At 44.0% G+C, this 26,051-nt stretch overlaps 1 long non-coding RNA gene across 2 annotated transcripts in view; it reads right to left on the minus strand.

Moving 5' to 3' along the window:
- Window positions 1-25,040, minus strand: part of LOC114805719 — a 132,254-nt gene extending 107,214 nt beyond the window's left edge. For both annotated transcript variants that reach the window (XR_003753743.1, XR_003753742.1), the window contains exons 1-2: window positions 24,762-25,040; window positions 21,936-22,032 (exon numbers count right to left, since the gene is read on the minus strand). This is a non-coding gene — a long non-coding RNA (uncharacterized LOC114805719). The remainder of the gene's footprint in view (window positions 1-21,935; window positions 22,033-24,761) is intronic.
- Window positions 25,041-26,051: the final 1,011 nt, after the last annotated feature.

Consider the following 26,051-nt stretch of genomic DNA (forward strand, 5'->3'; position numbering starts at 1 on the left):
AGCTGAATATCCCTGGGAAGTGCTGAGACCAAAATGAGTAGGATTGGAGCAGATGCCTGCAGTCTTTGGGGATGCACAAGCAATCTACCTGAGCAGGGATGAAACAATGCTCTGTATTCACTGGGAACTCATGAACTCCAATATTGTGTTGGGGGAGAAGAAAAAAAAAAAACGGAGAGACATGCACTGAGGATCAAGTGGTCTTCAAGTGGCATTGCTTAATTTACTGCAGGCTTTAACTTTGGAAGGAATTGCCAAGGTGCTCATAAAAGGAGAAATGATGAACATTCAGGATGTCTTTTGAATCCATTAGCCACTGAGGATGAGGTCTCCATCTGGAGTGCTTCAATTCTTTCCTCGGGCTGGTAGAGAGAATGCCAAGATGACCATCAGAAGGAAAAACAGATCTTTTGATTGCCACAGAGGAGGTAGCTTGAAAGAAAAGGCTAAATCCAGGGAATTTAAAATGATACGGGCTCAAAGCAATGAAGGGCTGCTGTCAGGCTGAGGCAGAGAGGAGGGTAGATGGAGCAGTTGGGCATCCAAATAGACAGAGCTTCATTTGGGTCTAGCCACTAATCTACATAATTTATTTCAGTCCATTCCCCTGCCTCCAAGAAGCATTGTCTGTAGGCCCAGGATGATCAGTGGTTGTCTGTCTTTTCTGTAAAGATTTCTTGTGCATAGAAGAAGAAAAGGGCAGCTTCTGAAGAGAGAATATATTAAGACGTGATTGCAAAATGCTGCAAAAAGTCAGGAGGCTTGTGGGCTAGTGGACAATTGTATTTACATGATATGGATAAATGGCTGGATAGTCCTTCTAGGGAACGGATCACCAAAGCACTCTTCCGCCAAGAAGTCCCAAGCGTTCTCAATGTAATAACATCAGATGCACTGTGTTTGCAGAAGCCCAGAATGTTCCAAAGAGGACTCCAACCCCAAACTTACACCAGAATTCTAGCAGTTCTTTCCCAGATTCCTTGTAACACAGGCACTGCTTTTGAGCCAAGGAACTCAGCAGCAGGAGTTGAGACAGCAGTTTACAATAAACCCACTGGATACAAAAGTGTATGGTAGCAAATCCATACTGGACACTTTGCACTTTGATAGGCACCTGCCCCCTCAGCCCCACACCACTTTAAGGTATTTGGTAAGTGTTGACTATATGCCAGACACTGTACTAAGTGCTTACCATGTACCAGGCACTTATGTCCACATCCCCTGTAATGTTTCCTCCTCTAGTCTGTGAGCTCCTTGGGGGAAAAAATCATCTATACCTACCCTTTCGTGTTGCATTCCCCCAAGAAATTAGTATGGTGCTCTGCATACAGTACGTATTCAATAAATGTCACTGATGGATTGACAGAACACCAGGCAGTCCCATAGAAAACTGGATAAATGGCCATTCTTAGAATTCCTTGCCAAACTTGGGGCAGCTGAACCTCAGGCTGTGGAACTGTTTACTCGTTGTGGGCAGGGAACTGTCTACCAACTCAGTTATATTGTACTCTCCCAAGGGCTTAGTACAGTGCTCTGCACACAGTATGCCCTCAAATACAATCAACTGATTGTTGGAGGGGAAAGCTTCATCTTTCAATCCAGCCTTCCCTCATAAGTTGGCCCCCGGCACTGACCAGGTTGGTTTTAATGGCTACTACTGTTCCTTAATTTTCACCTTCAATTTATGCCCTGAAGCAAACGGATTGAGAAGTGAGCGATGTTATTGATCCCAAAATAAACAAGTGGCCCTGGAACACATTTCTTCTAACACACTACAACCCAACTCACTCCAGGGAGTGCTCTATCGGCCAGTCAACTCAGAAGCTGGAGTGGAAGAGAGAGGGCATTTGAAAGAGGTTTGCTAGAAGCTAGCCTAGGGGGCATTTCTGCAAGGGATGGTCAATGTCAGCTCAACCGAAGCTGGGATGTGGATCTTTTCGAAGGAGCAGAAACCACATAGTCAACACGACATAAATGGGAAATCCACATCTGTAATTCAAATCTCCATCTCCTCCTCTCTTCCCCACGTCAAACCACCAGCCTCAAGCAAGCTCCTACTTCTGCAGAATTGCACAAAAACCAATCGTTAACTGGAGTGGAAGAGGCCAGGAGCCTCAAAGACATGGAGTGGCTTATTAGTATTATTTATGAATCGACTCTTTGGATGGACTCTGTGAGGGAGGGCTGGTGAAATGACTATTTACTGAAGCGTTGAGTTACTAGAAAGCAGTCTTTAAGGAGCAGTCAGCACTGATGTGGTTTAAAAATACAGTCCTGTCATCACGCAGGGAAAAGGTCAAAGACTCTGCCATGGAAACCTTAAAATGCAGGTTTGCCTGAGAGAGACCCTCGCTGCCTGGTTTGTGGGTACTGAGCTGGGAAGCCCAAGTTGTGTTCTTTACAATTAAATTTTAATGTAGAAATAAGGTGAAGAGAACAGTGATCTGTTCCCTACATCCTGCCCAGGGCCCCTTCCCAAGACATAGATTTTGCAGGGCACCCACTCTTGGGAAACCAGCCTTTGGCTAGGGTAGCCATTGATGGCCCAAAGTAATTCCTGACGCCCCTCTATCCTCCCTACAAGTAAGGGCATCCAGCATAAGGGTCTACATGAATAGGTTCTTGGTGGGAATTCAGAGACTAACAAGTTGCTGAGCCCAAATCCCGCTATGGTTCCAAAATAATGGATGATAAGAATAACAACAACAAGAACTAAACACTAAAATAGATACTAGATTATCAGGTCAGGCACAGTCTCTGTCCCTCATAGGGCATACAGTTTAAAGGAGGGAGGATGGATATTAATCCACATTTTACAGCTGAAGAAACTGAGGCCCAAAGAAGTGACTTGTCTAAGATCACACAGCAGGTAAGTGGCAGAGCTGGGATTAGAACCTGACCCCATGCTTTTTCCACTAAGCCATGGAGTTCCCCTCCCACACCCCTCTGCACCCAAGCCAGGATATATAAAGATGCCAGCTGCCATGTCAACACCAGACAGGAGACAGGCCTACAGAGAAGTGAATTTTGGCACAACCTGCTCTAAGCCCTCAATAGGTGAGGCAATGAGCCCTTCTCCAAGCAGGGAGTCTATGAGGAGCTCAAATTCATTAATTCAATTGTATTTAATAATCATAAGTGCAGCATTTGTTAAGTGCTTACTATATGCCAGGCACTGTACTAAGTGCAGGGGGGTGGGGAGGGAATACAAAAAAAAAATTGGTTGGACACAGTCCCTGTCCCACATTGGACTCAGAGTCTTAATCCCCATTTTGCAGATGAGGTAACAGGCACAGAGAAGCAAAGTGATTTGCCCAAGTTTACACAGCAGAGAAGTGGCAGAGTGCTTACTGTGTACAAAGCACTGTACTAAGCATTTGGGAGAGTACAATATAACAACAGATATTCCCTGGCCACAACGAGCTCACAATCTAGAGCTCAAATCTTCACTTCCCACCCATACCCTGCTAACCAAATGAGATCTGCCTGAATCTTCTCTTGAGAGTTTAAAAGAATCCTGTTTTTTTCCCTGTCTTCCTTTTTATTTTCAACCTTGCATTCCCCTTCTTCCCCTGTCCTTTCCCTCTTCAAGTGGGAAACAAACAAGAAAAAAGCCCATATGGAAGAAGAAAGCTCTTCTTTGCATGTGTCTCCATTAAGCAAAAGCCAAGAGGCTCTTCAATTTGTTTTCTTTAGTTTCACCTTAGATTTCAGTCCAACTTCACAGCCAGCCTATGAACCTAACACCCAACAAACCCCACAAAACTGAATTTTCCTCTTTGATCAGAATGCTTTCAGGTTCACTTTTGGCTTATAGTCATATAATAACAATAGCAATTATTAAACTCTAAACTTATGTGCTAAACCCTAGAGATAATGCAAGATCACTGGATCAGATAATCTTTGGCCCAAACAAGGTTCACAGTCTAGACTAAGAAGAAGGGGGAACCAATAACTGGTCCCCATTTTACTGATGGGGAATTTAGGCACAGAAAGGTTAAGTGATTTGCCCAAGATAACACAGCAAGCCAGGGAGCTGTGAGACTAGAACCCAAGGCAGAGCTGAGAGTAGAATCCAGGTCTCCTGACTCCTAGACCATCACCCTTTCCTCTAGGCCCTGTCACTCTCAAAAAATTTTTCACCCATCGTGAAAGACTTTAAAATGACTCAGGAGCTGGCCCTGCCCACGTCAGACTCCATTGGTGGAAAAGGTTTCTATATGGAAAATATACATTTACATTGCTAATCAGATTATGCATAAAGTAGTTCTAATTGTTAGGGAGGATTGCCCCACGTAAGCCAAACTAAAGTGGCTGGAGGCATGATCCTCTAGTCCTGACACAGAGGACAACAAGCCATCCACTTTATATAGGGCAATTCAGGATGTTCCAGGCCCCTGCCTTATCCCGTGACTTCTCCCTCTTTGTGGGGCTTCAGGACAACCTCTGCAGCTAAAGCAGCAAGAGTGGCACCCAATTCCTGGCCCACCCAGACAAGAGATGCCAATCACATGGCTGCCCAATAAAGCAGGAGCCAGATCCAAGCACACCAATTCCCAGCTCAAAGTGCCAGGCCGAACCCAGCAGTTTCTGCCCAACCCCAAAATAGCCCGACAAACTTACTATTTGCAAATCTCTCTTGGGTTGGATTGAAAATGAAACTGAAAATAGTTTTGCCATGAAGAAGCATGTGGGTTCAGAATCCTTTCTGATCTCCCATCCTCCTGTCTCTCCCTCTTCAGTCTATACTTCAATCTGCTGCCCGGATTAGTTTTCTGTGAAAACACTCTGGGCATGTCACACCCCTCCTCAAAAATCTCCAGGGGTTGCCTATCAACCTTTGCATCAAGCAAAAACTCCTCCCTATTGGCTTCAAAGTTCTCCATCACTTTGCCCCCTCCTACCTCATCTCCCTTCTCTCCTCCTTCAGCCCACCCTGCACATTCCACTCCCCTGCCACTTACCTTCTCACTGTGCCTCGTTCTCACCCGTCCCGCCGTCAACCCCGGCTCACATTCTGCCTCTGGCCTGGAATGCCCTCCCTCCTCACATCCGCCAAAACTAAGTTCTCTTCCCCCATTCAAAGCCCTACTGAGATCTCACCTCCTCCAGGTGGCCTTCCCAGACTGAGCCCCCCTTTTCATCTGCTCCTCCTCCCCTCTCTATTGCCCCTATTCCCTCCCTCTGCCCCTTCCCTACTCCACAGCACTTGTGTATATTTGTACATATTTATTCTATTTTACTAATGGTGTATATATCTATAATTCTATTTACCTATTTTGATGCTATTGATGCCTCTCTACTTGTTTTGTTGTCTGTCTCCCCCTTCTAGACTGTGAGCTCATTGTTGGGTAGAGATTGTCTCTACCTGTTGCCGAATTCTACTTTCCAAGCGCTTAGTACAGTGCTTTGCACACAGTAAGTGTTCAATAAATACTATTGAATGAATGAATGAATGAATTTTGGAGGTGGTGGGATATGTGGTGGGGTGGGAAGGTTGCCCCAGGCTGCCTTACCCAGAAAGTGTAATTCTCCTGCCTCTAGGCTCCAATTTCCCACACACCTCAAAAAAAAAAAACAAAAAACTGTTCGCAACCACAGGAGTAATGCAGAACTGCAGTGCAGAAAGAGAATATAGTTCCTCCTTAATATCTCCCAATTAGCAGATGAGGAAACTGAGACCGAGAAAGACAAATGTGCCTTGTCTGTGGCAGCACCAGGATTCCCAAATTCCTGTTTCCAGGTTTCTGCTACTCAGGCCTCCCCACTAATGGGTCTGGCCACTGGAGAGCACACCCTCTCTCGTGGGTCCCAAATGAAAAGAGAAAGCAATTTAACCTTAACTTGATTTGAAGTTTGACTCTAATGGTTTCAAAACCCCATATAAATTAGACAGAAACTTAAGCCAGCAAAAAAAACAAAAAACAAAACCCAAACCATATTGTGGATTCTTGCTTTTGAGCCCTCCTAAAAATGGAAGCAAAATGACTCTGTTTCAATTCCTTCTCAAGCCTCAGTTGATGGCTCAATCTAGCTTACTGCTCTAAATAGCCCTGTTCCGACACAAGGGAAATAGCAGAAAAAGCTGAAAATCCAACAGCCACGGCTGCATGTGCTTTCAATAGGGTTCGGGAAATCTCTGGTTAGGGGCAGGACACAAGGATTGAAAATAACGTGTTTATGGGCCAATCGAGTTTCTTAAACATGTCGCTTGGCTTTATACAAAAAGCACTGGGGAGCCAAGAACACCAGAAGAGGAATTAAAGACAAGCACACACAATAACTTTAAGTAATGGCTGAGGGAGATTTAAATAGCACACATCAGCAGAAAAGAATGGGGAAGCCTACGGAGCAGTGACTTCATTGATACCCCATTTATCAGCAATTACTGACTCCATTAAAGGCAGAGTTTACAACAGACGAAGAAACAGAGCCTAAAATATGTCCCAACAGATGGACAGAGAGTGTCAGTGATGCTGTATTTCAAAGGCATCTGCAACTTTGTTATCATTGTACATGGAGTCAGAAAGACAGCGAAAACACAGAGCATAAGGGCCAGCAAATGATTTACTTGACCCTGGATGGGTAGAACTGACAGCAAAAAACCTCATTAATTCCTCAGGTCACTCTGGAAGACATTAATTTGGTTTGGACTCGGGACGAGGGGAGATTTTCCAGACATACACTTGGAGTTATGAAATCTCTATGGCCAGGGGAAAGTATGTCCAAATCACTTTTTGCATAAATCAAGCTGACTTTCTGAAGAAGGATAATACGCTTAATCAAGGGAGTTATGGAACTTCTTGTACTTATTAGACAGAAAATAAAACAGTATTTTATTTGGTTATCAGTTCAGGGAGGCGTATTTTCTTTCCCCCCTCAACCACCATCTTTCTTTGCAAGCACCTAAGGGATCATCTTCAGGACTGAAGAGAGTTGGGTGGGAATGGAGTAAATAATTAATTCACATTGGGAGAGTCACAAGATTTTTTTTCTTTTCTTCAAATGTGCTGGATGTCTTGTGGTCATTTCTCCCAAGACCTGCACAACTGCCAGCTAACATTTCCCTTCTCTTTATCTATAGTCCTCCCTAGGCTGAAATCATTTCTATAAATAACCACACCACTGACGGCTGGCTTGATTCTGTATATTTTTGTTTCCTGGGCCCAAATGAAGAAGTCTGGGATTAGGGCCACTCAGGATTGAAATCTTGAACACATCACCCAAACCAGTAAAAATCATCTACATTCTCCCAACAAATGCATGCACCTCTCTTCTTCAGCCTTTATCCTGGCACACCAAGCACCATGCTATGCTCTTCTTGGTAGTGGAATGTACCCTTGTTCACACACAGACAAGACTTCTAAAAAAGTTTCCTTTTGCCAATCACTGTTTAAAGATTCTATTCTTCTGTCACTCAAGTCATTAACTCAATCCCCTGCCACTGCTTATGAGCGTAACCTAGTGGAAAGAGCATAGGCCTGGGAGTCAGAGGACTTGAGTTCTAATTCCGGTTCTACCACTCATGCTCTGTGTGACCGTGGGCAAGTCATTTAACTTCCCTGTGCCTCAGCTTCCTCATCTTTTAACTCTTACACCCTCCTACTTAGACTGGAGCCCCATGTGGAACGGGGACTGTGTCTAACCTGATTATCTTATATCTACTCCAGCACTTAGTAGAGTGCTTGGCATAGTGAGAGTTTAACAAGTACCATAATTACAGTTATTAGTCAAATACTGGATTTAATCCCATTTAACAAGCAGAAAGAAAATAAACGAAATGCATAAAAACAGATCCCCACCAGTTCCCTCTGATTCGAAGCCATAACCCAATGAGGGGGACCATATCTCTCCTTGTAAAAGTCACATTCATCATGTTTTGAGAGAGGTTATCTCTGCCTGAGTAGGACATCCATTAGTACTTTTTACTCATTCAACACTGGACACTCCCTATCAACAACAGTCTGCCTTAAGGAGAGGTGGCGGGGAGGGGAGAGCGAGACTGGGAGAAAAAGCAAATTAATCATGAGATGAGACAGTATAAAGGGAGTTAGACTATAAAATGGAGTTCATTAGCAGACCATAAAGTATTTCTGTTTAACTACTCATATCTCCCCTCCCCCCTTTCGTCCATCATTATCCCCTCCATTGGAGCTGTCCTGAAATCTTTACCAGGCTATGCACCCTTTGCTGCTAGCTAGGGAAAAAATGATCCCCAGAATTGGGGGATCCCACCTCAGGCAGAATCTGTGGCCATGGGGACCGATTTCTGGATAGGCCTTGGAAGCTGTAGATGGAGCCTCCCCTCTCCCGCCCAAGTTTCCTCCATCTGGGATCTGAAATTAAGGATTGTACCCCAGCTCAGTTCAACCATTTTACCCACATTAGCCAAAGACAAAACCCAGAACTGCCAAGATGAAGAAGATTGAGTATACAGACAAATTCCATTTGATGGGTAGGGTCTAGCTGTTGATGTGGAGCAAGGGAACAGGCAGGGGAGTGGGACCAACCATAGGCCTATAGGAGAGCAGCTTTCAGGAGGAAAGTCTTGCAGTCACAGGAAGTAAGAGTCCAACAATCTTGATCCAAAATCATCCACTGAGGCCCTGAATTGGAGGGCAGACAGCCAATGGAAGCGAGACAGAGTAAAAAGTGGCAGACACAGAAATAGACCCTAGTGGAAAAATCACAGGCCTTGGAGTCAAAAGACCTGAGTTCTAATTCTAGTACTGCCCTGTCTGCTGTGTGATTTTGGGCAAGTCACTTAACTTCTCTGTGCTGCAGCTTCCTCTTCTGTAAAATGACAAATTAAATATCTGTTCTCTCTCCTAGACTCAAAAAACTACCTGGGACCACAGCTGGGTCCAGTCTGATTAAGCTGTTTCTACCCCAAGTTAGTACAGTGCTTGGCACATAGTAAATGCTTAACACTATAAATACTATGATACACCTACATATGCAAAAGCAAGGAAGACAAATAGACATATTTCCCAGAATCAGTTAGAGGAGCTGAGAACTCATTAGCTACCATCACCAGCTGCCCAGAACTCCCATAGCTACTGTCTGGAAAGGAAATGATGCTGCCAGGGGCAGCGAACAGCACTGGGAACTCTGTTTGTAACGAACTGCTCTAACTTCTCTCTTCCCTTCAGGTTACTTGGGCCCACACTACCACCTCCTCAGAGTTTTCACTGCCCAGCTGACTTGACTGAAGTCATCATAGTCAAAACCAGGGTGCTTGTCACCCTGTCTGCCTGGTGGTATCCTAAAGGTCAAACACCTCATTAAAATGTGTGATCAGGCCACTAAGGACATTATGACACCATCACACCCCTTCTCTCTCTCACATATGGTGAAGACTTCCATTTTGAAAATGTCCTTGTGAGCAGAGGATAATAATAATAATAATGGTATTTGTTAAGCACTTATGTGCAAAGCACTTTTCTAAGTGCTGGGGCATATACAAGGTAATTAGGTTGTCCCACAGGGGGCCCATGGTCTTAATCCCCATTTTATGGATGAGGCAACTGCGGCACAGAGAAGTTAAGTGACTTGCCCAAAGTCACACAGCTGACAAGCGGCGGAGCCAGGATTAGAACCCATGACCTCTGACTCCCAACCCAGGCTCTTTAGTACTTTCCCAAGCGCTTGATATAGTGTTCTGAACATAATAACTGCTCAATAAATATGGTTGGTTAATAGAAAATGACCCATCTGCCAACTCGGGCCAGCCTATCCTAATAAAGAAAGGTCTCAGACCTTCTACTTCCTATTGATGACCTGATCTTACCACGTACCAAACCATGAATGCCACATTTGCCAAAGCCATTTCATCTGTGTATTCCAGAGGGCAAAGTTTCCCATTCTCCACTAGAGTTAAGGATGGGGTCCACAGTCTCTCTGGGCCCTCTTTCTTCCAATCTCATTAGGCCAAGCGAGAAGCGGCTTGACCTAGTGGAAAGAGCATGGGCCTGGGAGTCAGAAGACCAGGGTTCTAATCTCAGCTCTGCCAATTACCTGCTGTGTGACCTTGAACAAGTCACTTTACTTCGCTGGCCCTCAGTTTCCTTATCTGTAAAATGGGGATTCAGTACCCATCCTCCCACCTAGACTGAGAGCCCAGTGTTGGATAGGGGACTGTGTCCAATTTGATTAATTTCTACCTACCCCAGCACTTAGAACAGTGCTAGACACATGTTAAGTGCTTAACCAATATCATTATTATTAATCATAAACTGGGAATGGTGCTATCTAATCCCTGCCACTGCTTAAGAAAGCATGTTGAGGGTTTGCCAGATGCTTGAGTCTCCTCCTGTGCAGCAGTTCCTAGGAAGATTACCACTGTGCTGAGCACAACATCATTCTTTAATTCTACATCTCCTTAGTTAATGGATTTTGAAGACACACCTAATAACGGTTAATCTCTCCCTCCTCCCAGTCCCCACATTCGTCCCTCATGTCTGGGTTTGGAAGAGTCAGGGGGGTACAACACTGGAGCATTCAGGTAACCTTTGAGTTACTTTTTCTTTGGCTGAAGTCCTTGCTTGAAAACAGCAGTGATCTCAGAACACTCAAGAATGTGCATGGGTCACATTTGGCTCTGAAAGCTTTGCCTTCCCTCCTGACTTTCTCTAAGAACAGAGGAGAGAATTAACAGGCAGGGTTACCCCAGCACAACAGAGAATTTGGGCTGAGTCAGGGCACCAAAAGTCAAACAAGAATATTCAGAGACTAGCATACCTAAGTGAAATGGGCTGAAAAACCTCTGACTTTCATCCAGAGGCAACGATGGCTTGTCTCAGCCAGCTTTTCTATGAGAAGGATGAATGGGATACGAAACTTACAGGTGACCAAGGAAGTCCGCTGAGAATATATTATAAACTTCAAATTATTATTGGTAAACATTTGGGAGTTCACCCAACTGATAATTGGGATAATTTATTTTAATGATGTTACTTGTTAAGCACTTACTATGAGCCAAGCACTGTTCTAAGCACAGGGCAGATGCTAGGCTATCAGTTTGGACACAGTACCTGTCCCACAAGAGACTCACAGTCTAACCTGGAAGGAAGCATGATGAGGCAGAGACCAGGATCTGAGAAGTCCATACTCCCTCCTCCCTAACCAAAAGTAGGGACTCCAGCCTCCTAATTACAATTGCATTTTTGCTCAAGTGAAAAATAATATCTACCAAGTAAGAAGATCCAGGAATCTGTAGGCTGTTAAAGGAAGTTGAACAACTGCAATTAGGAATGCTTTATTCAGGGTGGGATCGAGATGCAGAATTATTTATCCATATGGCATCAGTATGTGTTTATTAATGGAAAATATTAACTAAAAGACATTATTACTGAACAGTGATCTCAGGTTAAGTTTGCTAGAGCGGACAGGCAGATTTTTCTATCAGACTTCGTTCTCTGCATAACTTTAGTGACTGTTCTTAAAAAGTTCTGTCTTCATTTCTCCCCCAGGAATGACTGTTTTTGTAATGTGAATCCTGGTGGGATGACTCATTGGGGCTATATTAACTTTTATCTTCATCTGTTTTTACAGTAATTACACCAGGGCAATTTTTGTGGCTATACGTGAGTTGAATTTGAACTCGCTCAGTGCTTTGGAAACTCAGGTCCCTATCAGCTGGCCTCCATAAACTGTATCGATCAAATAAACTTAGAGCTTTGTAACTCAACTTATCTGGTCAAGTAATTATGGATGGGTTGATTTTTTTTTAAGTGTTGAGATCAAGCAACAGCCTGACTCCAACTTGGATTTCAGTTTCATTTTGGGACTATAGACCTTACCCGGCAGATTATTAAATGCTAAAAAACAGTTTTTCACAAATGCTTTCCTCTGCTTTTATGTCCAACAGCGGTTTCCAATGTTCATTTGGAAGAAGAGTAGGGCTTGAGTGAACTTTGCCTTTCGAAGGCAGGAAGGATATGTAAACTATTAATTTTTTAATTATTGTAATCTGGTGGGACATCTACTGATTCCAAATTGTCCTTCCTTGGGGTGGTCACACCCTCATTTTTGGCACAGTATTCTCCATATTTCCCTCTCTTGCCCTAGTCCTTCACCAAAGGCCTTGGAAGCCCGTTCCCTCCAACCCCCATCTTTCTCATCCGGAAAAATTCACAGTGATGACTTTCAAATGTTGCCTTCCACAGCTCGCTCTCTTCAGTTTTCAATCCACCTCTTGGTGTTTGAAGGGAACGGTGCAGTGGTCAGTTTGGAACAGGATGCCAATACCCACTCTGGATCTGAAATCCCTGATCTCCAGATGCTCCCTGCTCAGCCCACCTCAGAGAGGTCACAGGCAAACAGGTTCACTTCACTGCCAACACCAGGACTTGTCTCCGTGGCCTCAGGGAGAAGAGAAGCTAGCCAATAAAGAGGCCCAGAGTCTGGCATTGCAAAAGAAATTGGTAAATACAATCAAATGGAGGGAAAACGAATTCTGCAGGGAGTGAAATGCTGTTTACAAATTCCTAAAGAGGGTGTGGATGTGGGCTGTAGAAAATACAAATAATTAATAAGGACAAAAACCAGGACTCTTATCACATAGATTGTGAGATTGCTAAGCACCAGTTCTGGGCCAACAGGTCATCTCTGGTTCTGCCCAAAGTCTATCTCCACCCATTCTCCACTCAGTCCTCTTTGCCTGGAACAGATCCCTCACTCACCCACCAGCCCCTAAAATACTCCTCACCCATTCTTTTGAATAACTCCTCCAAACCCACATCTAACTCATTCCACCACTGATTGTCTTTGAAGGTTTCTATCCCTCAGCACTGATTTCTGCCACAGTGTGCATTTTAACTACTCATTTTAGCTAGGAAAAAACCTGTTTGAATCTAGGGTCCCCAGGGGCGGGAAGAAACCTTGGCAGTGTAAGTGAGTCATACTGCAACATTTCATTAGTCCCTGCATTATAGGAGAACATTGTGCATAATGTCAATAATAAATGAATAACTGTGGTATTTATTAAGGGTTTACTAGATGCTAAAATGCTGCATTAGACACTAAGAGGTCAGAAAAGGCAATAAAAATCCAGGGGTTCTTACCTGGCTCCCACAAGATTTGGAACCTGATATTTTCATTTCTTATTCAGGAGTTAAGCCTTCTGACCACCACAGAGTTCCTGCTAAAGCCAGCTGCTATCAACCAAATAGCTACATTACTAGGTTAGACTAGTGTTTGCCTCCTCTATTTGAGTGAAGTACTGATAACTCGGAGAAGCAGCGTGGCTCAGTGGAAAGAGCCCAGGCTTGGGAGTCAGAGGTCATGGGTTCTAATCCAGGCTTCGCCGCCGGTCAGCTGTGTGACTTTGGGCAGGCCACTTCACTTCTCTGTGCCTCAGTTCCCTCATCTGGAAAATGGGGATGAAGACTGTGAGCCCCACGTGGAATGCCCTGATCACCTTGTATCTCCACCACGCTTAGAACAGTGCTTGGTACATGGTAAGTGTTTAACAAATGCCATTATAACATTTATTAAATTCTTACTACATGCAAACCTGGGAAAATTATATGGGTGGGAAATACCTGTTCCACTCAGAGGTTCACAATCACAAAAGGGACTCACAACCTAAGACTGTAAGCTTCTTATGAGCAGGGAGTATGTCACTGTACTCAGTAACTACTCAATAAATGCTGTTACTATACTGGTCTGTGAAATATCTACAATATTTCAAATACACCTATTTTCTACTCCCCATCGCTGTCACTAATAACCAAATCGATTAATCAGTGTAAGCTCATTGTAGGCAGGCAACATTGCTACCAACTTTTATACTGTACTCTCCCAAGCACTTAGAATGGTGCTCTGCACACAGTAAGCATTCAAACCTGATTAAAAGGTATTTACCGGGAGCTTATTGTGTACAGAACACTTGGGAAAGTACGATGAAAAAGAAAAAGAAGACTTTTTAGTGGGGAGAAATTAAGACTGGTCAAATTTCAGTGGAGCCCAGGTTTAGGTTTGATTCAGAAGAATATTCAACAGATAAGTGATAATCCAGAACTCAAGCTGATTTTCTGGAAACCCTGGAGACTGAATATCTAATAAACTGAGGCTGTCCTATTCCCGGCTGAAATTACCATGAAGTGCGTGATTGTCTTATACGAATGTAATCACATTTATTTTCCATACCTGCATTCCAATACTTTAAGTACAGAAGTCTGATTCTTAAAAATGCAAAAAAAGAAAATTGAGGCCGATCCTAAAAACTACTTATTGATTGGGGTGGGAAAATTCATTCAATCCTAGGTTGAAATGAAAAAATGCTATTGAGAAACCAGATAGAGAAAGTTTCATCCCCTTGGGGCTGTCAGTATTCCTGGGGTAGTTTAAAATTTAAAAAAACGGTATTTGAGAAAGCATTAGGATTTTGGAAAGTCGCTAAATAAATCAAAAGTCAAGGGTTTGAATACTCCTGGGTTCCATTTTAGCTCATTGTCCACCATTAAGGTATGCTCTTTCCTCCCTGAATCTGTCCTCTTTATGGGGCAAGGAGAATGGAATTGAGTTTGGTTTCATCACACTTGCCTTTCTCCAGGCTTAGGTTCATAAGTCTGAACCAGATCTCTGAAACCCTCTCCTTCGTGGTCTTGTTTATTGGAAACCTCACCTCGGCTCTCTGAGGTATATCTTTCCACATTTAAGCAAAAAGACCCCCTTCTCCGTACCCAAGTTGTGTTTATGTCAGGTCTGGCTGGACCAGCCTCTGTGTGAGCTAACAGAGAGCTGGGGCTGTGAAAATTAGGATCTGGAGTGTTCCCAGCCTGCTCCTGTCAAAAGAGGAATGACTTTTCTTGCTCCATTTTAGCTGTCCCTGAGGTCCTATCTAGGCCTCACACAGAGCAGAAGATAGCCACCACGCTCTCCCTAGCAGGCTTGGGGCATGAAGGATGGGTGAGCCAGGTCCTCCTGTGATTAAGATAAATGCTCCAGGCCCCATCAGCCACGCTATCAGGCTGGTCCATCACTTACCACTTGATTAGTTATAACCAGCTCAATGTAAATCACTGTGGAGGAGTTGCCCGTTTCATTTATTGGACCAGTCAAGCCTGAAGATCACAGCAGATGAGGAGATCCTAGGAGAGAGGGGCATCCCCAGTTCATGACAGGAGATAGAAGTCGCGGTTAATTAGCCGACTGCCTTAGGTTGGCCTGCCGTCCCTATAAATGAGTAGTGAGAGACCTCATGGTCCTTACAATAACAACCCAGGAAATGGGGAGAAAGGCCAGAGCCTTAGGAGAAAGGGTACAAAGCAGGAAAACTGACAAAATCTTGGGAGGTCTGAGGCAGGTTTGTGAGAAGTAGGTCAGGTTTGTGGCAAGTTAGTGAGGGGACAACTCTTGATAGCTTTATAGCTCTCTCTTCATATGTTTCCAAAGTTTGTTTCTCATCCATTTCTTTTTTCTCTGGAATTAGCAGTCCCTGATGCAGAGTTTAGCCTCTCAGATTATTATTATCATCTTCATCAAGTGCCGGAGTCATTTCCAATTCATAGCTACTCTATGGATATATCTTCTCCAGAATGTCCTGTCTTCTGCCATAATCCATAACCTAACAGTCCTTCTGTTATCATTTTTATGGTCTCTAGCCAGCTAGCTGTTGGTCTGCCTCTTCCACATTTTCCCTGGACTCTTCCTAGTATTAGGGTCTTCTCAGATACATAGAGAAAATGAGATACAAACAAAATGAGTTTTGTCCTGAGCTTTTTAAAACAGCTTGGTCTCCCAGACAGGATTCCCCTTCCCATGGGAATCTTCTTCCCTTCCATTCCACCGGCACACCCAGGGTTGCTTGTATACTCCTCTGTGCCAGGCTGGGGTGCTTCAGAAGAAAGAGTGGGGGTAATCAGGGGGCCGCTGGCAACATATCCAGACACAGAAGCAGCAGCATGGACTAGTGAATGCAGCACAGGCCTAGGAGTCAGAGGACTAATCTGACTAATTCTAATCCCAGCTCCACTACTTGTCTACTGTGTGACCTTGGGCAAGTCACTTATCTTCTCTGTCTCAAATACCTCATCTGTAAAATGGGGATAAAGGCTGTGAGCCCATGTGGGACAGGGACCAAGTCCAACCTGATTATCTTGTATCTACCCCAGAGCTTAGTACAGTACCTGGCACATAGCAAGCACTGAACAAATACCATAAAAAAAAAAAACTGGACAACCCTTTGCCAACCCAAAGTAACAGACATACGCTACGTTGATTATGCTAGGGACAGTCATCACATGATAGAGGACCTTCTATGTGGTATATGTTAAGTGCTACAAGCAAATCAGGTTAGACATAGTCCCTGTCCCATGTGGGGCTCACAATCTCAATCCCCATTTTATAAATGAGGTAAATGGGGTCCAGAGAAATGAAGTGACTTGCCTAAGGTCACACAGCTGACAAGTGGCAGAGCCAGGATTAGAGTCCATGATCTTCTGACTCCCAGGCCCATGCTCTATCCACTATGCTACTCTGCTTACACAGAAATCCACAGAACCTGGGGTGGTTCCAGGGAGTCTTGTGACCCTCCCTATGACTCCAGAGCCATTGTATTCCTCTCCCAGGCCCCTGTGAACACAGGCACCACTTCTAAGCCATGGGACTCTGCAGCAGGAGCCAAATTGGAGGAAGGCTTGGAGTATAAAATTTAAATTTCTGGCAAAGACATCCAGTACCATGAGTACCGGATGGGGGACAGACCAGATGAAAAACCGATACATGTAGAATAAAGAACGTATATGCAAATTCATAAATAAAAATCTTCCAACAGTTTGCATGGCAGATGTGAGTGCCACACAATGACAGCATAAAAAGTGGATGAGGAAACAGAAGTATCTGCTACTTCCCAGGGCACACAGATGTTCTGTCCCAAGACCACATGCAACACCCCTAACCCTGAATGGTTGTCTTGAAATGTCTACCACTGGTAAAGGGGGACAGAGAGAAATTGTGAATGGAGCTACACAATCCACCTCCATTAATAGAAAATCAACTCAAGAGCAGTCCTGCTGACACTAGGCTATACCCCTTTCTCTACTCTTGGAAGCAGTGTGGCCTAGTGGAAAGAGGATGGGACTTGGAGCCAAAAGACCCAGGTCCTAATTCCAGCTCCGCCACCTGCCTCCTGTGAGACCTTGGTCAAATCACTTGGCTTTTCTCTGCTTTAGTTTCCTCATCTGTAAAATGGGGATTCAATACTTGCTTTTCTTTCTAGTTAAGATGTGGGACAGGGATTGGCTTGATTATAGCTTATCTACAATCCAGCTCTTAAGGCAAGTGCTTGACATATACCTTAAAATGCCACAATTAATATTACTACTACTCCTAAAAACTCTTTGCAAGTAGGTAACTTAGGATATTAGTTGATTAAATAATACTTCTACCAATCAGCTTCCATATTCAGACCTATCTCCACATTATTACTTTTCCATGCTTTATTGCTTCTCCCCCCATCAGGTGAAAAATTTATCCAGATGTCTTGGAAGTTAAATCCAAAATAAGTTATGGAAAAAAACCCCAAACCAATCATGCAAATTAGCCTAGGACACCAGGCCAAGCCAGGGAAAAGGAAATCACACATTTGGCTCTAAGGATCAGAATGGAAGTCATTTTATTCAACTTCCTTCGGTGCCCTTCACCTACAAAGGAATTTCAACTTCATTTTGACTAAGCAATGTTTCTGTCATGAATCACGGACAAAAGAATGTTAATGACTGTGTGAAGCATTGTACCAAGCACTGGGAAGATACATGGACATTGATCAGACAGTCTCTGGCCACAATCTAGGGGATGGAGGCTTGCACACACACAGGATGAAAGGAAAATATGGTTAATCAAATTAAGTGACATCAACAGCAAAAACAACGGGGCATTCCCATTCGTTTCTGCTCCTCATTACTTTCTGTAGGGTCACACTGCCCCAACCTTCCCATTATTCCAAGTGGTGCTCAGGAATTTCTGCCTGGTATCCGCTCCTATTGAGGGCAGGTTTTCAGTCCCACAGTGGCTGGGAGGAGCTTCTGCCACTAGTCAATGATCACATGAGAACACAGATTCGGGTCTCATTTATTAATTCATTCAATCGTATTTACTGAGCTCTTACTGTGTGCAGAGCACTGTACTAAGTGCTTAGAAAGTACAATTCAGCAATAGAGACAATCCTTGCCCACAATTAATGTTAATGTTGGCATTTGTTAAGCGCTTACTATGTGCAGAGCACTGTTCTAAGTGCTGGGGGAGATACAGGATCATCAGGTTGTCCCACGTGAGGCTCACAGTTAATCCCCATTTTACAGATGAGGTAACTGAGGCCCAGAGAAGTTAAGTGACTTGCCCACAGTCACACAGCTGACAAGTGGCAGAGCCGGGAGTCGAATCCATGACCTCTGACTCCGAAGCCCAAGCTCTTTCCACTGAGCCACTGGGCTTAGAGTCTAGAAGGGGGGAGACAGACATCAAAACAAGTAAACAGACAATAATAGCATCAAAATAAATAGAATTATAGATGTATGCACATCAAAACAAGTAAACAGGCATTAATATAAAATCCAGTCAAGCTTAATGCTGTAGATACATCCTATTTATGACATAATTGGAATTTCAAAGGCCACTAAAATATGCCAGCTGGTTAGCGAAGCAGCATGGCCTATTGGAAAGAGCATGGACCTGGGAGTCAGAGGACCTGGGCTCTAATTTCAACTCTGCCACTTGTCTGTTGTGTGACCTTAGGCAAGTCACTTCACTGTGACTCAGTTTCCTAAGCAGCGTAGCTCAGTGGAAAGAGCCCGGGCTTTGGAGTCAGAGGTCATAGGTTCGAAACGCAGCTCTGCCACTTGTCAGCTGTGTGACTGTGGGCAAGTCACTTAACTTCTCTGTGCCTCAGTTACCTCATCTGTAAAATGGGGATTAAGACTGTTAGCCCCACGTGGGACAACCTGATTCCCCTATGTCTACCCCAGTGCTTAGAACAGTGCTCTGCACATAGTAAGCGCTTAACAAATACCATTATCTGTAAAATGGAGATTAAGACTGTGAGCCCCATGTGGGACAGGGACTGTGTCCAACTCATTTATCTTGTCCTATCCCAGCACTTAGTACAGTGTCTGGCAAATAGGCACTTAAATACCCAATTAATAATGATGGTATTTGTTAAGTGTTTACTATGTACAAAGCACTATTCTAAACGCTGGGGGTATACAAGGTGATCACATGGGGCTCACAGTCTTAATCCCCATTTTACAGAGGAGGTAACTGAGGCACAAGAGAATTATTATTAGCAGTATAGGGATTTCAAACCTTTGACCAGATTTCAATTTTCTGTGACCAAGAGGAAAAGTGGACTAGGAAAAGACAGTTAAAACCCACAGGTGGAAGCACTGCAACCTAGTAGAAAGGTCACAGGCCTGGAGTCAAAAGACCTGGGTTCTAAGAACAGCTTTGCCACTTGTGTTCTGTGCGTGACCTCAGGCAAGTCATTTAACTTCTCTGTGCCTCACTTACCTCATCTGTAAAATGGGGATTAAGGCTGTGGGCCTTATGTGGGGCAGGGACAGTGTCCAACCTGATCTTTTATCTAAACCCACTGCTTAATACAGTGCCTGGCACACAGTTAGCATTTAAAACCTAGTTCAAGATTCTTCCCTTATTTTAGTTGCAACCTTTTTCCCAACCAAATCAGCTCACAGGGGCCAAACAAACTGGTTTGAATGTCCTTTTTCATTTATCCTTAGTCTCCAATGAAATGTCAATGGGGAGTGAAGTGGGCAAAAAGGAAATATCCAGAGGAGTTATGTGATGGAGGTAAGTCCCAACAAAATGGCAGACTCCCTTACCTCATCCAGGGGCACTTAAGCAGGTTGCTGTTTTCAATTTCATCATTCACTGCAGCACTGAGTCTGTTTTTTGCCAGTCAGCACAATGAGTCTGTCATGGTCTCCCCCAACCACCCACACCCTGGATCCTGGGGCAGACTCTGAACCACCTGAGAGACTCTCAGACAAGCAGACACTGAGCTGATCTGGGGCTCCAGTCCCTGCAACACTACAACCTTGTGCTGAATACACAGATTCCTTATTTACAGATAGAATAGCAGTTCTCCCCTATTTGACCATCTGCAGCTGAGGCATAGGAAAAACTGACCATAAAGTAAATTTCCTTAGAGGGACATAGGAAGTTTTTGGATTTTTCCACTTAGTTGAGTGGAGAAATTCTCAGGTATTTTCAGGATCATCACAACTGGGAGAATTCCAGATTTGTATTAACTCTTTTCCAGGAGTCAGAAAACACAGTTTGTACTGTTTTCCCACTCTCTTCCTATCCCCACATCCCTGTCTTCATGGAAAACCTTTCCTCTCCCTGTTCAAAGACCTCTGAAACACCAACTTCCTCCATGAAGCCTTCCTTGACTAAGTGATATGATTTTCTTTCCCCCTTTCACAGTATCTTAGACAGACATTACCATCCATAATCCCCAAACAATAAAAATTAAACCTTGCAAATAGAATATTTGATTATTTGGGGTTCTGACTTTAGGAATTACTATATTACTTATTATAAGACAGTTCTTTTATTCTTTCATTCTCCTACATGTTCTGATATTTAAAATAGTAAACTTCTTGAGGACAAGAGCAATAAACTTCCTTTGACTTTGCTTAGGATGGCACCATGTATATGGGAGGGGGTGACGGAGAAGGAGAGAACACAACTGATGCTGCCTAGGGATTTTAAGATAACTACTGAAAGTAAAGTTTTATTCATGAATGTATTTGTACTTAAAAAGAATTAGCATTAGTCAATCTCTTCTTCATTGTTCACACATAAATACCATCCTGCACTATCTTATTTGCTTAAGGCTAGTTCATTCAAGACTCCCCTCCTCCAGAACGTTTTCCTTGATTCCCTGCACCTAACTCCAACCTATCAGCACAACTTACGACCCTCCCCTCAACTCATTCTGGTAACTACCGCAATGACATGTACATTTTTACAATGACTGCACACCTGTCTGGTTATGATTTCCTTTTGGGCAGGCATTGTATCACCTTTAATTGGAGCTCCAAGCGTTCTGCCCTCAGTGCTTGTCGAGAATAATGATGTTCTAACCAACCCTCAGAAGGGTTCAGTGAAGAGCAGTGGCAGCCAGGGTAGCTGTCAGGTACTGAAGATCCAGGAGGTGCTGTTAATTTAAGATGACACCCCCAGGGCCATTCTGGCCTGCTAAAATTCCAATGCCTGTAAAAGCATTAGCGGGGCCACCCTGCCTGGAATCATCTTCAAGCTTTCTGACAAACAAAAAAGTGTTTTTTTTTTCTGCAGAGCAATAGGCTTGGCCAGCACTATTTCAACAGGCCCAACTACCACTGAGTAAATAAATGTGTGCAACAGATACAATAAACATTTTCTCCTGTTCTGAAATCAGATCTGCAGCCCCCAAGCCCCTCAGTCCTGGGTAGACTGTAATTACAGGATATGTTAAATTTTCTTTATAGCTCATCCTGATGGTTGTTAAGTGACCCCACCGGCCTGAACACCACCTCTCTCTGGTCTGCTACCATTTGTAATGAAAACCAGATGTATGTTAAAGTTAATAATCAATACGGCACTCATCCCAAGTCAAGTAGGGCTAAACATTTGCTTAGAGAAGCCATGTAAAGTTGTGATAAGCCCAGTTGCTGGCAGCCTGATGCAGGGGCTCCAGCTCCAGATATAAACCATTTGAATTCCATGGGGAAGACTGGGAAGTAGGAAAGGATGTTTGGCAGAGGGCTGAGAAGTCACCAAAGCTACAAGATCAGCATCTCAGGTCCCCTAACCTTTTCTGAAATGTAATTCCCTGGCCTGGGAGGCCAGTAGGGTTTTTATTTGATTTGGGAACTCTTCCTGGGAACAGAATGCTCCTCTCCCTCCTCCCCTTGTCCCTGTCATACCAGGCTCTGCTTGCCATGTGGAGGTGTCTCTGCTCAAGAAAGACAGGGTTGATCCCTCAGGTCAGAGGGTCCAGAAGGGCCTTCATTTCAGGTCAACCTGGAAAAAATAAAAGAATTTCTTATGGCCCACTCCTGTTGGCCAGAATATTAGAGGCCATCTGCCTCGTGAGGGATTCAAAGCAAACTCCTCAGTATGTCTCTGGTCCAGCAAGGGAAGCTTTTCTGACCAATAACCAAGTCGGTCAATCGTATTTTTTGAACATTGTGTGCTCTGCACTGTACTAAGCGTGTGGAAGAGTACCACATAAATACATTCTTTGCCCACAGTGAGTTTACAGTCTAGAGGAGGAGACAGACATTAATATAAATATATTACAGATATGTACATAAGTGCTGTGGGGCTGGGGGGGAGGCAGATGAATAAGGGAGAAAGTCAGGGCGACATAGAAGGTAGAGGGAGAAGAGGAAAGGAGGGCTTAGACAGGGAAGGCCTCTTAATCATATTTATTGAGTGCTTACTATAGAAGGAGCACTGTATTAAGTGCTTGAGAGAGTACAACAATAAACAGATACATTCCCTGCCCACAACAAGTTTATAATCTAGAGGGGGAGACAAGACATTAATAGAAATAAATCAATTACAAATAAGTACATAAGTGCTGAGGTGCTAGAAAGAGCGATGAATAAAGGGAGCAAGTCAGGGTGATGCAGAATAGAGTAAGAGAAGAGCAAGAGAGCTTAGTCAGGGAAGGCCTCTTGGAGATGCGCCTTCAATAAGGCTTTGAACCGGGAGAGAGTAATTGTTTGTCAAATATGAGATGGGAGGGCATTCCAGGTTAGAGGCAGGAGGTCAGCCATAAGATAGACAAGATCAAGGTATAGTGAAAAGGTAAGCATTAGAGGAGCAAAGTGTACAGGTTGGGTTGTAGTAGGAGAATAGCGAGGGGAGGTAGGAGGAGGCAAGGTGATTTAGTGCTTTAAAATCAATGGTGAGGACTTTGATGAAAAGGTGGTTGAGCAACCACTGATTTCTGAGGAGAGGAGAAACTTGTCCTGAACTTTTTTGTAGAAAAATGATCCAGGCAGCAGAGTGAAGAAAGGGCTGGAGTGGAGAGAGTCAGGAGGCTGGGCAGTCAGCACGGAGGCTGGGCAGTCAGCACGGAGGCTGGGCAGTCAGCACGGAGGCTGGGCAGTCAGCACGGAGGCTGGGCAGTCAGCACGGAGGCTGGGCAGTCAGCACGGAGGCTGGGCAGTCAGCACGGAGGCTGGGCAGTCAGCACGGAGGCTGGGCAGTCAGCACGGAGGCTGATACCGTAATCAAGCCAGAATAGGATGATTGTGAATTGACACCCCACTAACTTCTAGGAGATCTTTACTTGGCCTGCAGCTAGTCTGTGGCCCTAGGATTCACCTCACAGGAACAGGGTCACTGCAATCTCAGAGCAAGGTCTGCCACTGCAGTCTCTGAAGCAAGGCTGGAGCACAGCCCCCATTCTTTCCATGATCTACCTCAAAGACATCCAAGCTTGCCCCACGCCTCCCCTATTGGAAGATGAAGAAACTTGCAAGTCACGCCCTGGATACTGTCTCGCCCTGGATACTGTCTGTCCACTCCTCAGTTTGTGCTGCCCCTCTGGACTGCAAGCTCATTGTGGACCGAAAACATGTCTGCAAACTGTTATACTGTACTCTCCCAAGCACTTAGTACAGTGAACTGCACACAGTAAATGCAATTGATTATGCCAACACAATCTCAGAGGAGAAAGGGTAGGAAAGGATTACGTTTCTCTCCACTCTAGCAAGGTCACTCAAATCCTACCATAGAATAGGAAGCCAGGAGTTTTATTCCCCTAACCTTCCAGGATTTTCATTGGGACTCTGGACTATGCCTCCATGGCCAGTGAAAAGCAAATGCCTATAAAAAGTTCTTTCAGGTCCTTTCCTAGATGCTTACCTAAGAAGATGAATGATTTATTACACTGGCACCATCATAATCCTCCCCTATTTTACAAAGTGGAAGGAGTGGGGAATTAGAGCATAGTGGTCATTTCTGAAACTGTCACCCCTTTCATCTGTCATAGCTAAGCTTCTATATCCATTAGCATACAGAAGAATTAAGTTTAATGCCATATCCACATAGGGCAATCCTAACATTTCAGAAGTCACATTTGTACCAATGTCCCTAATGACTTAGAATTTTTTATGGCATTTATTAAGCACTATGGGCCAGACACTATACTAAGTTCTCATATAGATACAAGTTAATCAGCCTGGACACAGTCCATGTCCCATGAGACTCACAGTCTTTTGACTCATTTTACAGATAAGGTAACTGAGACCTAGAGAAGTTAAATGACTTGTCCAAGGTCATACAGCAGAAAAGTGGCAGAGTCAGGATTAGAACCAAGGTCATTCCGACTTCCAGGTCTATGTTCCCTTGGTTTAAATTTTTTGCCCATGAGATTTGATGGGAAATTCAACCCAGAAAGACTGGAAAGCATTAAGTGGAGTTTGTGCATGAAGACAGGATTTTTTTTCCTATAATTGTTTCCTCACACATGTTTCTTAATTACACCAGAAATCCAGACCAGCCAACTCATAGCAACTGATCAGGAGTTTGGGGGAACTCTGGTCTCCCCAACAAATACAGAGGAACTGGGACTCCCTGAACAAACTTGCAGAAGGAACAAGTTTCAAGACTCCCAAACTTTAGTCTTGTCCTTACAGGGCAGCTCCTATAATGCCTCACTTGTTGCTGAAGGCTAGGCTTTGCCTGTCCCAGGCAAATTTAGGATCAAAAGGAATTCTTTCAAGAAATACACTTACCTTGGGCTTGTTACTTATCCAATGGTGGTAAGGAAACCATACAGCAGGGAGGTGGATCTTCTAGCCTGCAGAAACTTTATTGAAAAACCCCACTCTCCTGCACTGAATAGGAGGCAGAGGTTAGGAGGAGAAAGCAGGAAATATTGTACCAGGGGATCTCTGATATTTGATTGCTCCCCTCCCCAGGAAATACCCTGAACTCTCACTACCCACAACTACCTACTGCCCACACTCAACAGCTCCCCTGAACTCCCACAGTGAGCCCTGATTAGCCCCAAGTAGGGCAGTGTGAGAGGGAGGAGGAGGGCTCTGTGAGAGTGGGAATTGAAGACACCTGGGCACAGGTTGAGCAGGCAGAGTGGGACGGTTCTGCATTGAGAAGCAGACCAGCTGAGGCAAGTTTTAAAATAGCCTACTTATTGAGCAGAGGACTAGTTTCAGGTGATGTTGTGTCAAACTGCTTGTTTTGCTGCTCTGGTCCCTCCTTTTACTATCTTTTACCAATTAGCTACCTTTTACCAATTAGAGGGAGCTATTGTGAGAGGGAGAAATGGAATGAGACTGAGGACTGAGAGAAAAGGGTTGGGGTTGTCCCTTTAGACTCACTGTAGCCAGGGAACTTGTCTACCAACTCTGTTATACTGTCAAGCACTTAGTACAGTGCTCTGCACATAGTAAGCCCTTAATAAATATGACTGATTGGATCAAGGGAAGGATGAGACCTATATAAAAGGGCTCCAACTCAGCATTCACTCTTTTACCCTCATTAGGAGTCCCAGCCCCAGACTATTATAATTTTAGTCTACCAGAAATGTCTTGATAAAATATATCTCTTCAGTCAATTTTACTACTGAAAAGATTTCATTCCTATCCCAAAGAGCTAATATTTTATAAGAAAACATTGATAAAAGCCTGTATATAGTTAGATATCATGAAATATCAAAACAACAACTGGAATTTACATTTTATTTTAACGGAACTGTTTAGGTGTCTAGGGGAGACCTGAAAAACCCCTTTGTACAAGACTCATGGTGTGGGGAAAAAGCAAAGACAGATCTTACAGCCTAAAGGAAAGAGCACAGGACTGAGAGTCAGAGGACCTGGGTTCTAATCCTGATTCTGCCACTTGTATGCTGTATAACCTTGGGCAAGTCACCTCACTTAACTCTTCTCTGTGCCTCCATTCCCTCATCTGTAAAAATGGGGTTCAATACCTGTTCTCCCTCCTACTTAGACTGTGAGTCTCACGTGGGACAAGGACTATGTCTGACCTGATCGTCTTGTATCTTG

This window comes from Ornithorhynchus anatinus, chromosome 19 (assembly GCF_004115215.2).
Source record: "Ornithorhynchus anatinus isolate Pmale09 chromosome 19, mOrnAna1.pri.v4, whole genome shotgun sequence".
Lineage (NCBI taxonomy): Eukaryota > Metazoa > Chordata > Mammalia > Monotremata > Ornithorhynchidae > Ornithorhynchus > Ornithorhynchus anatinus.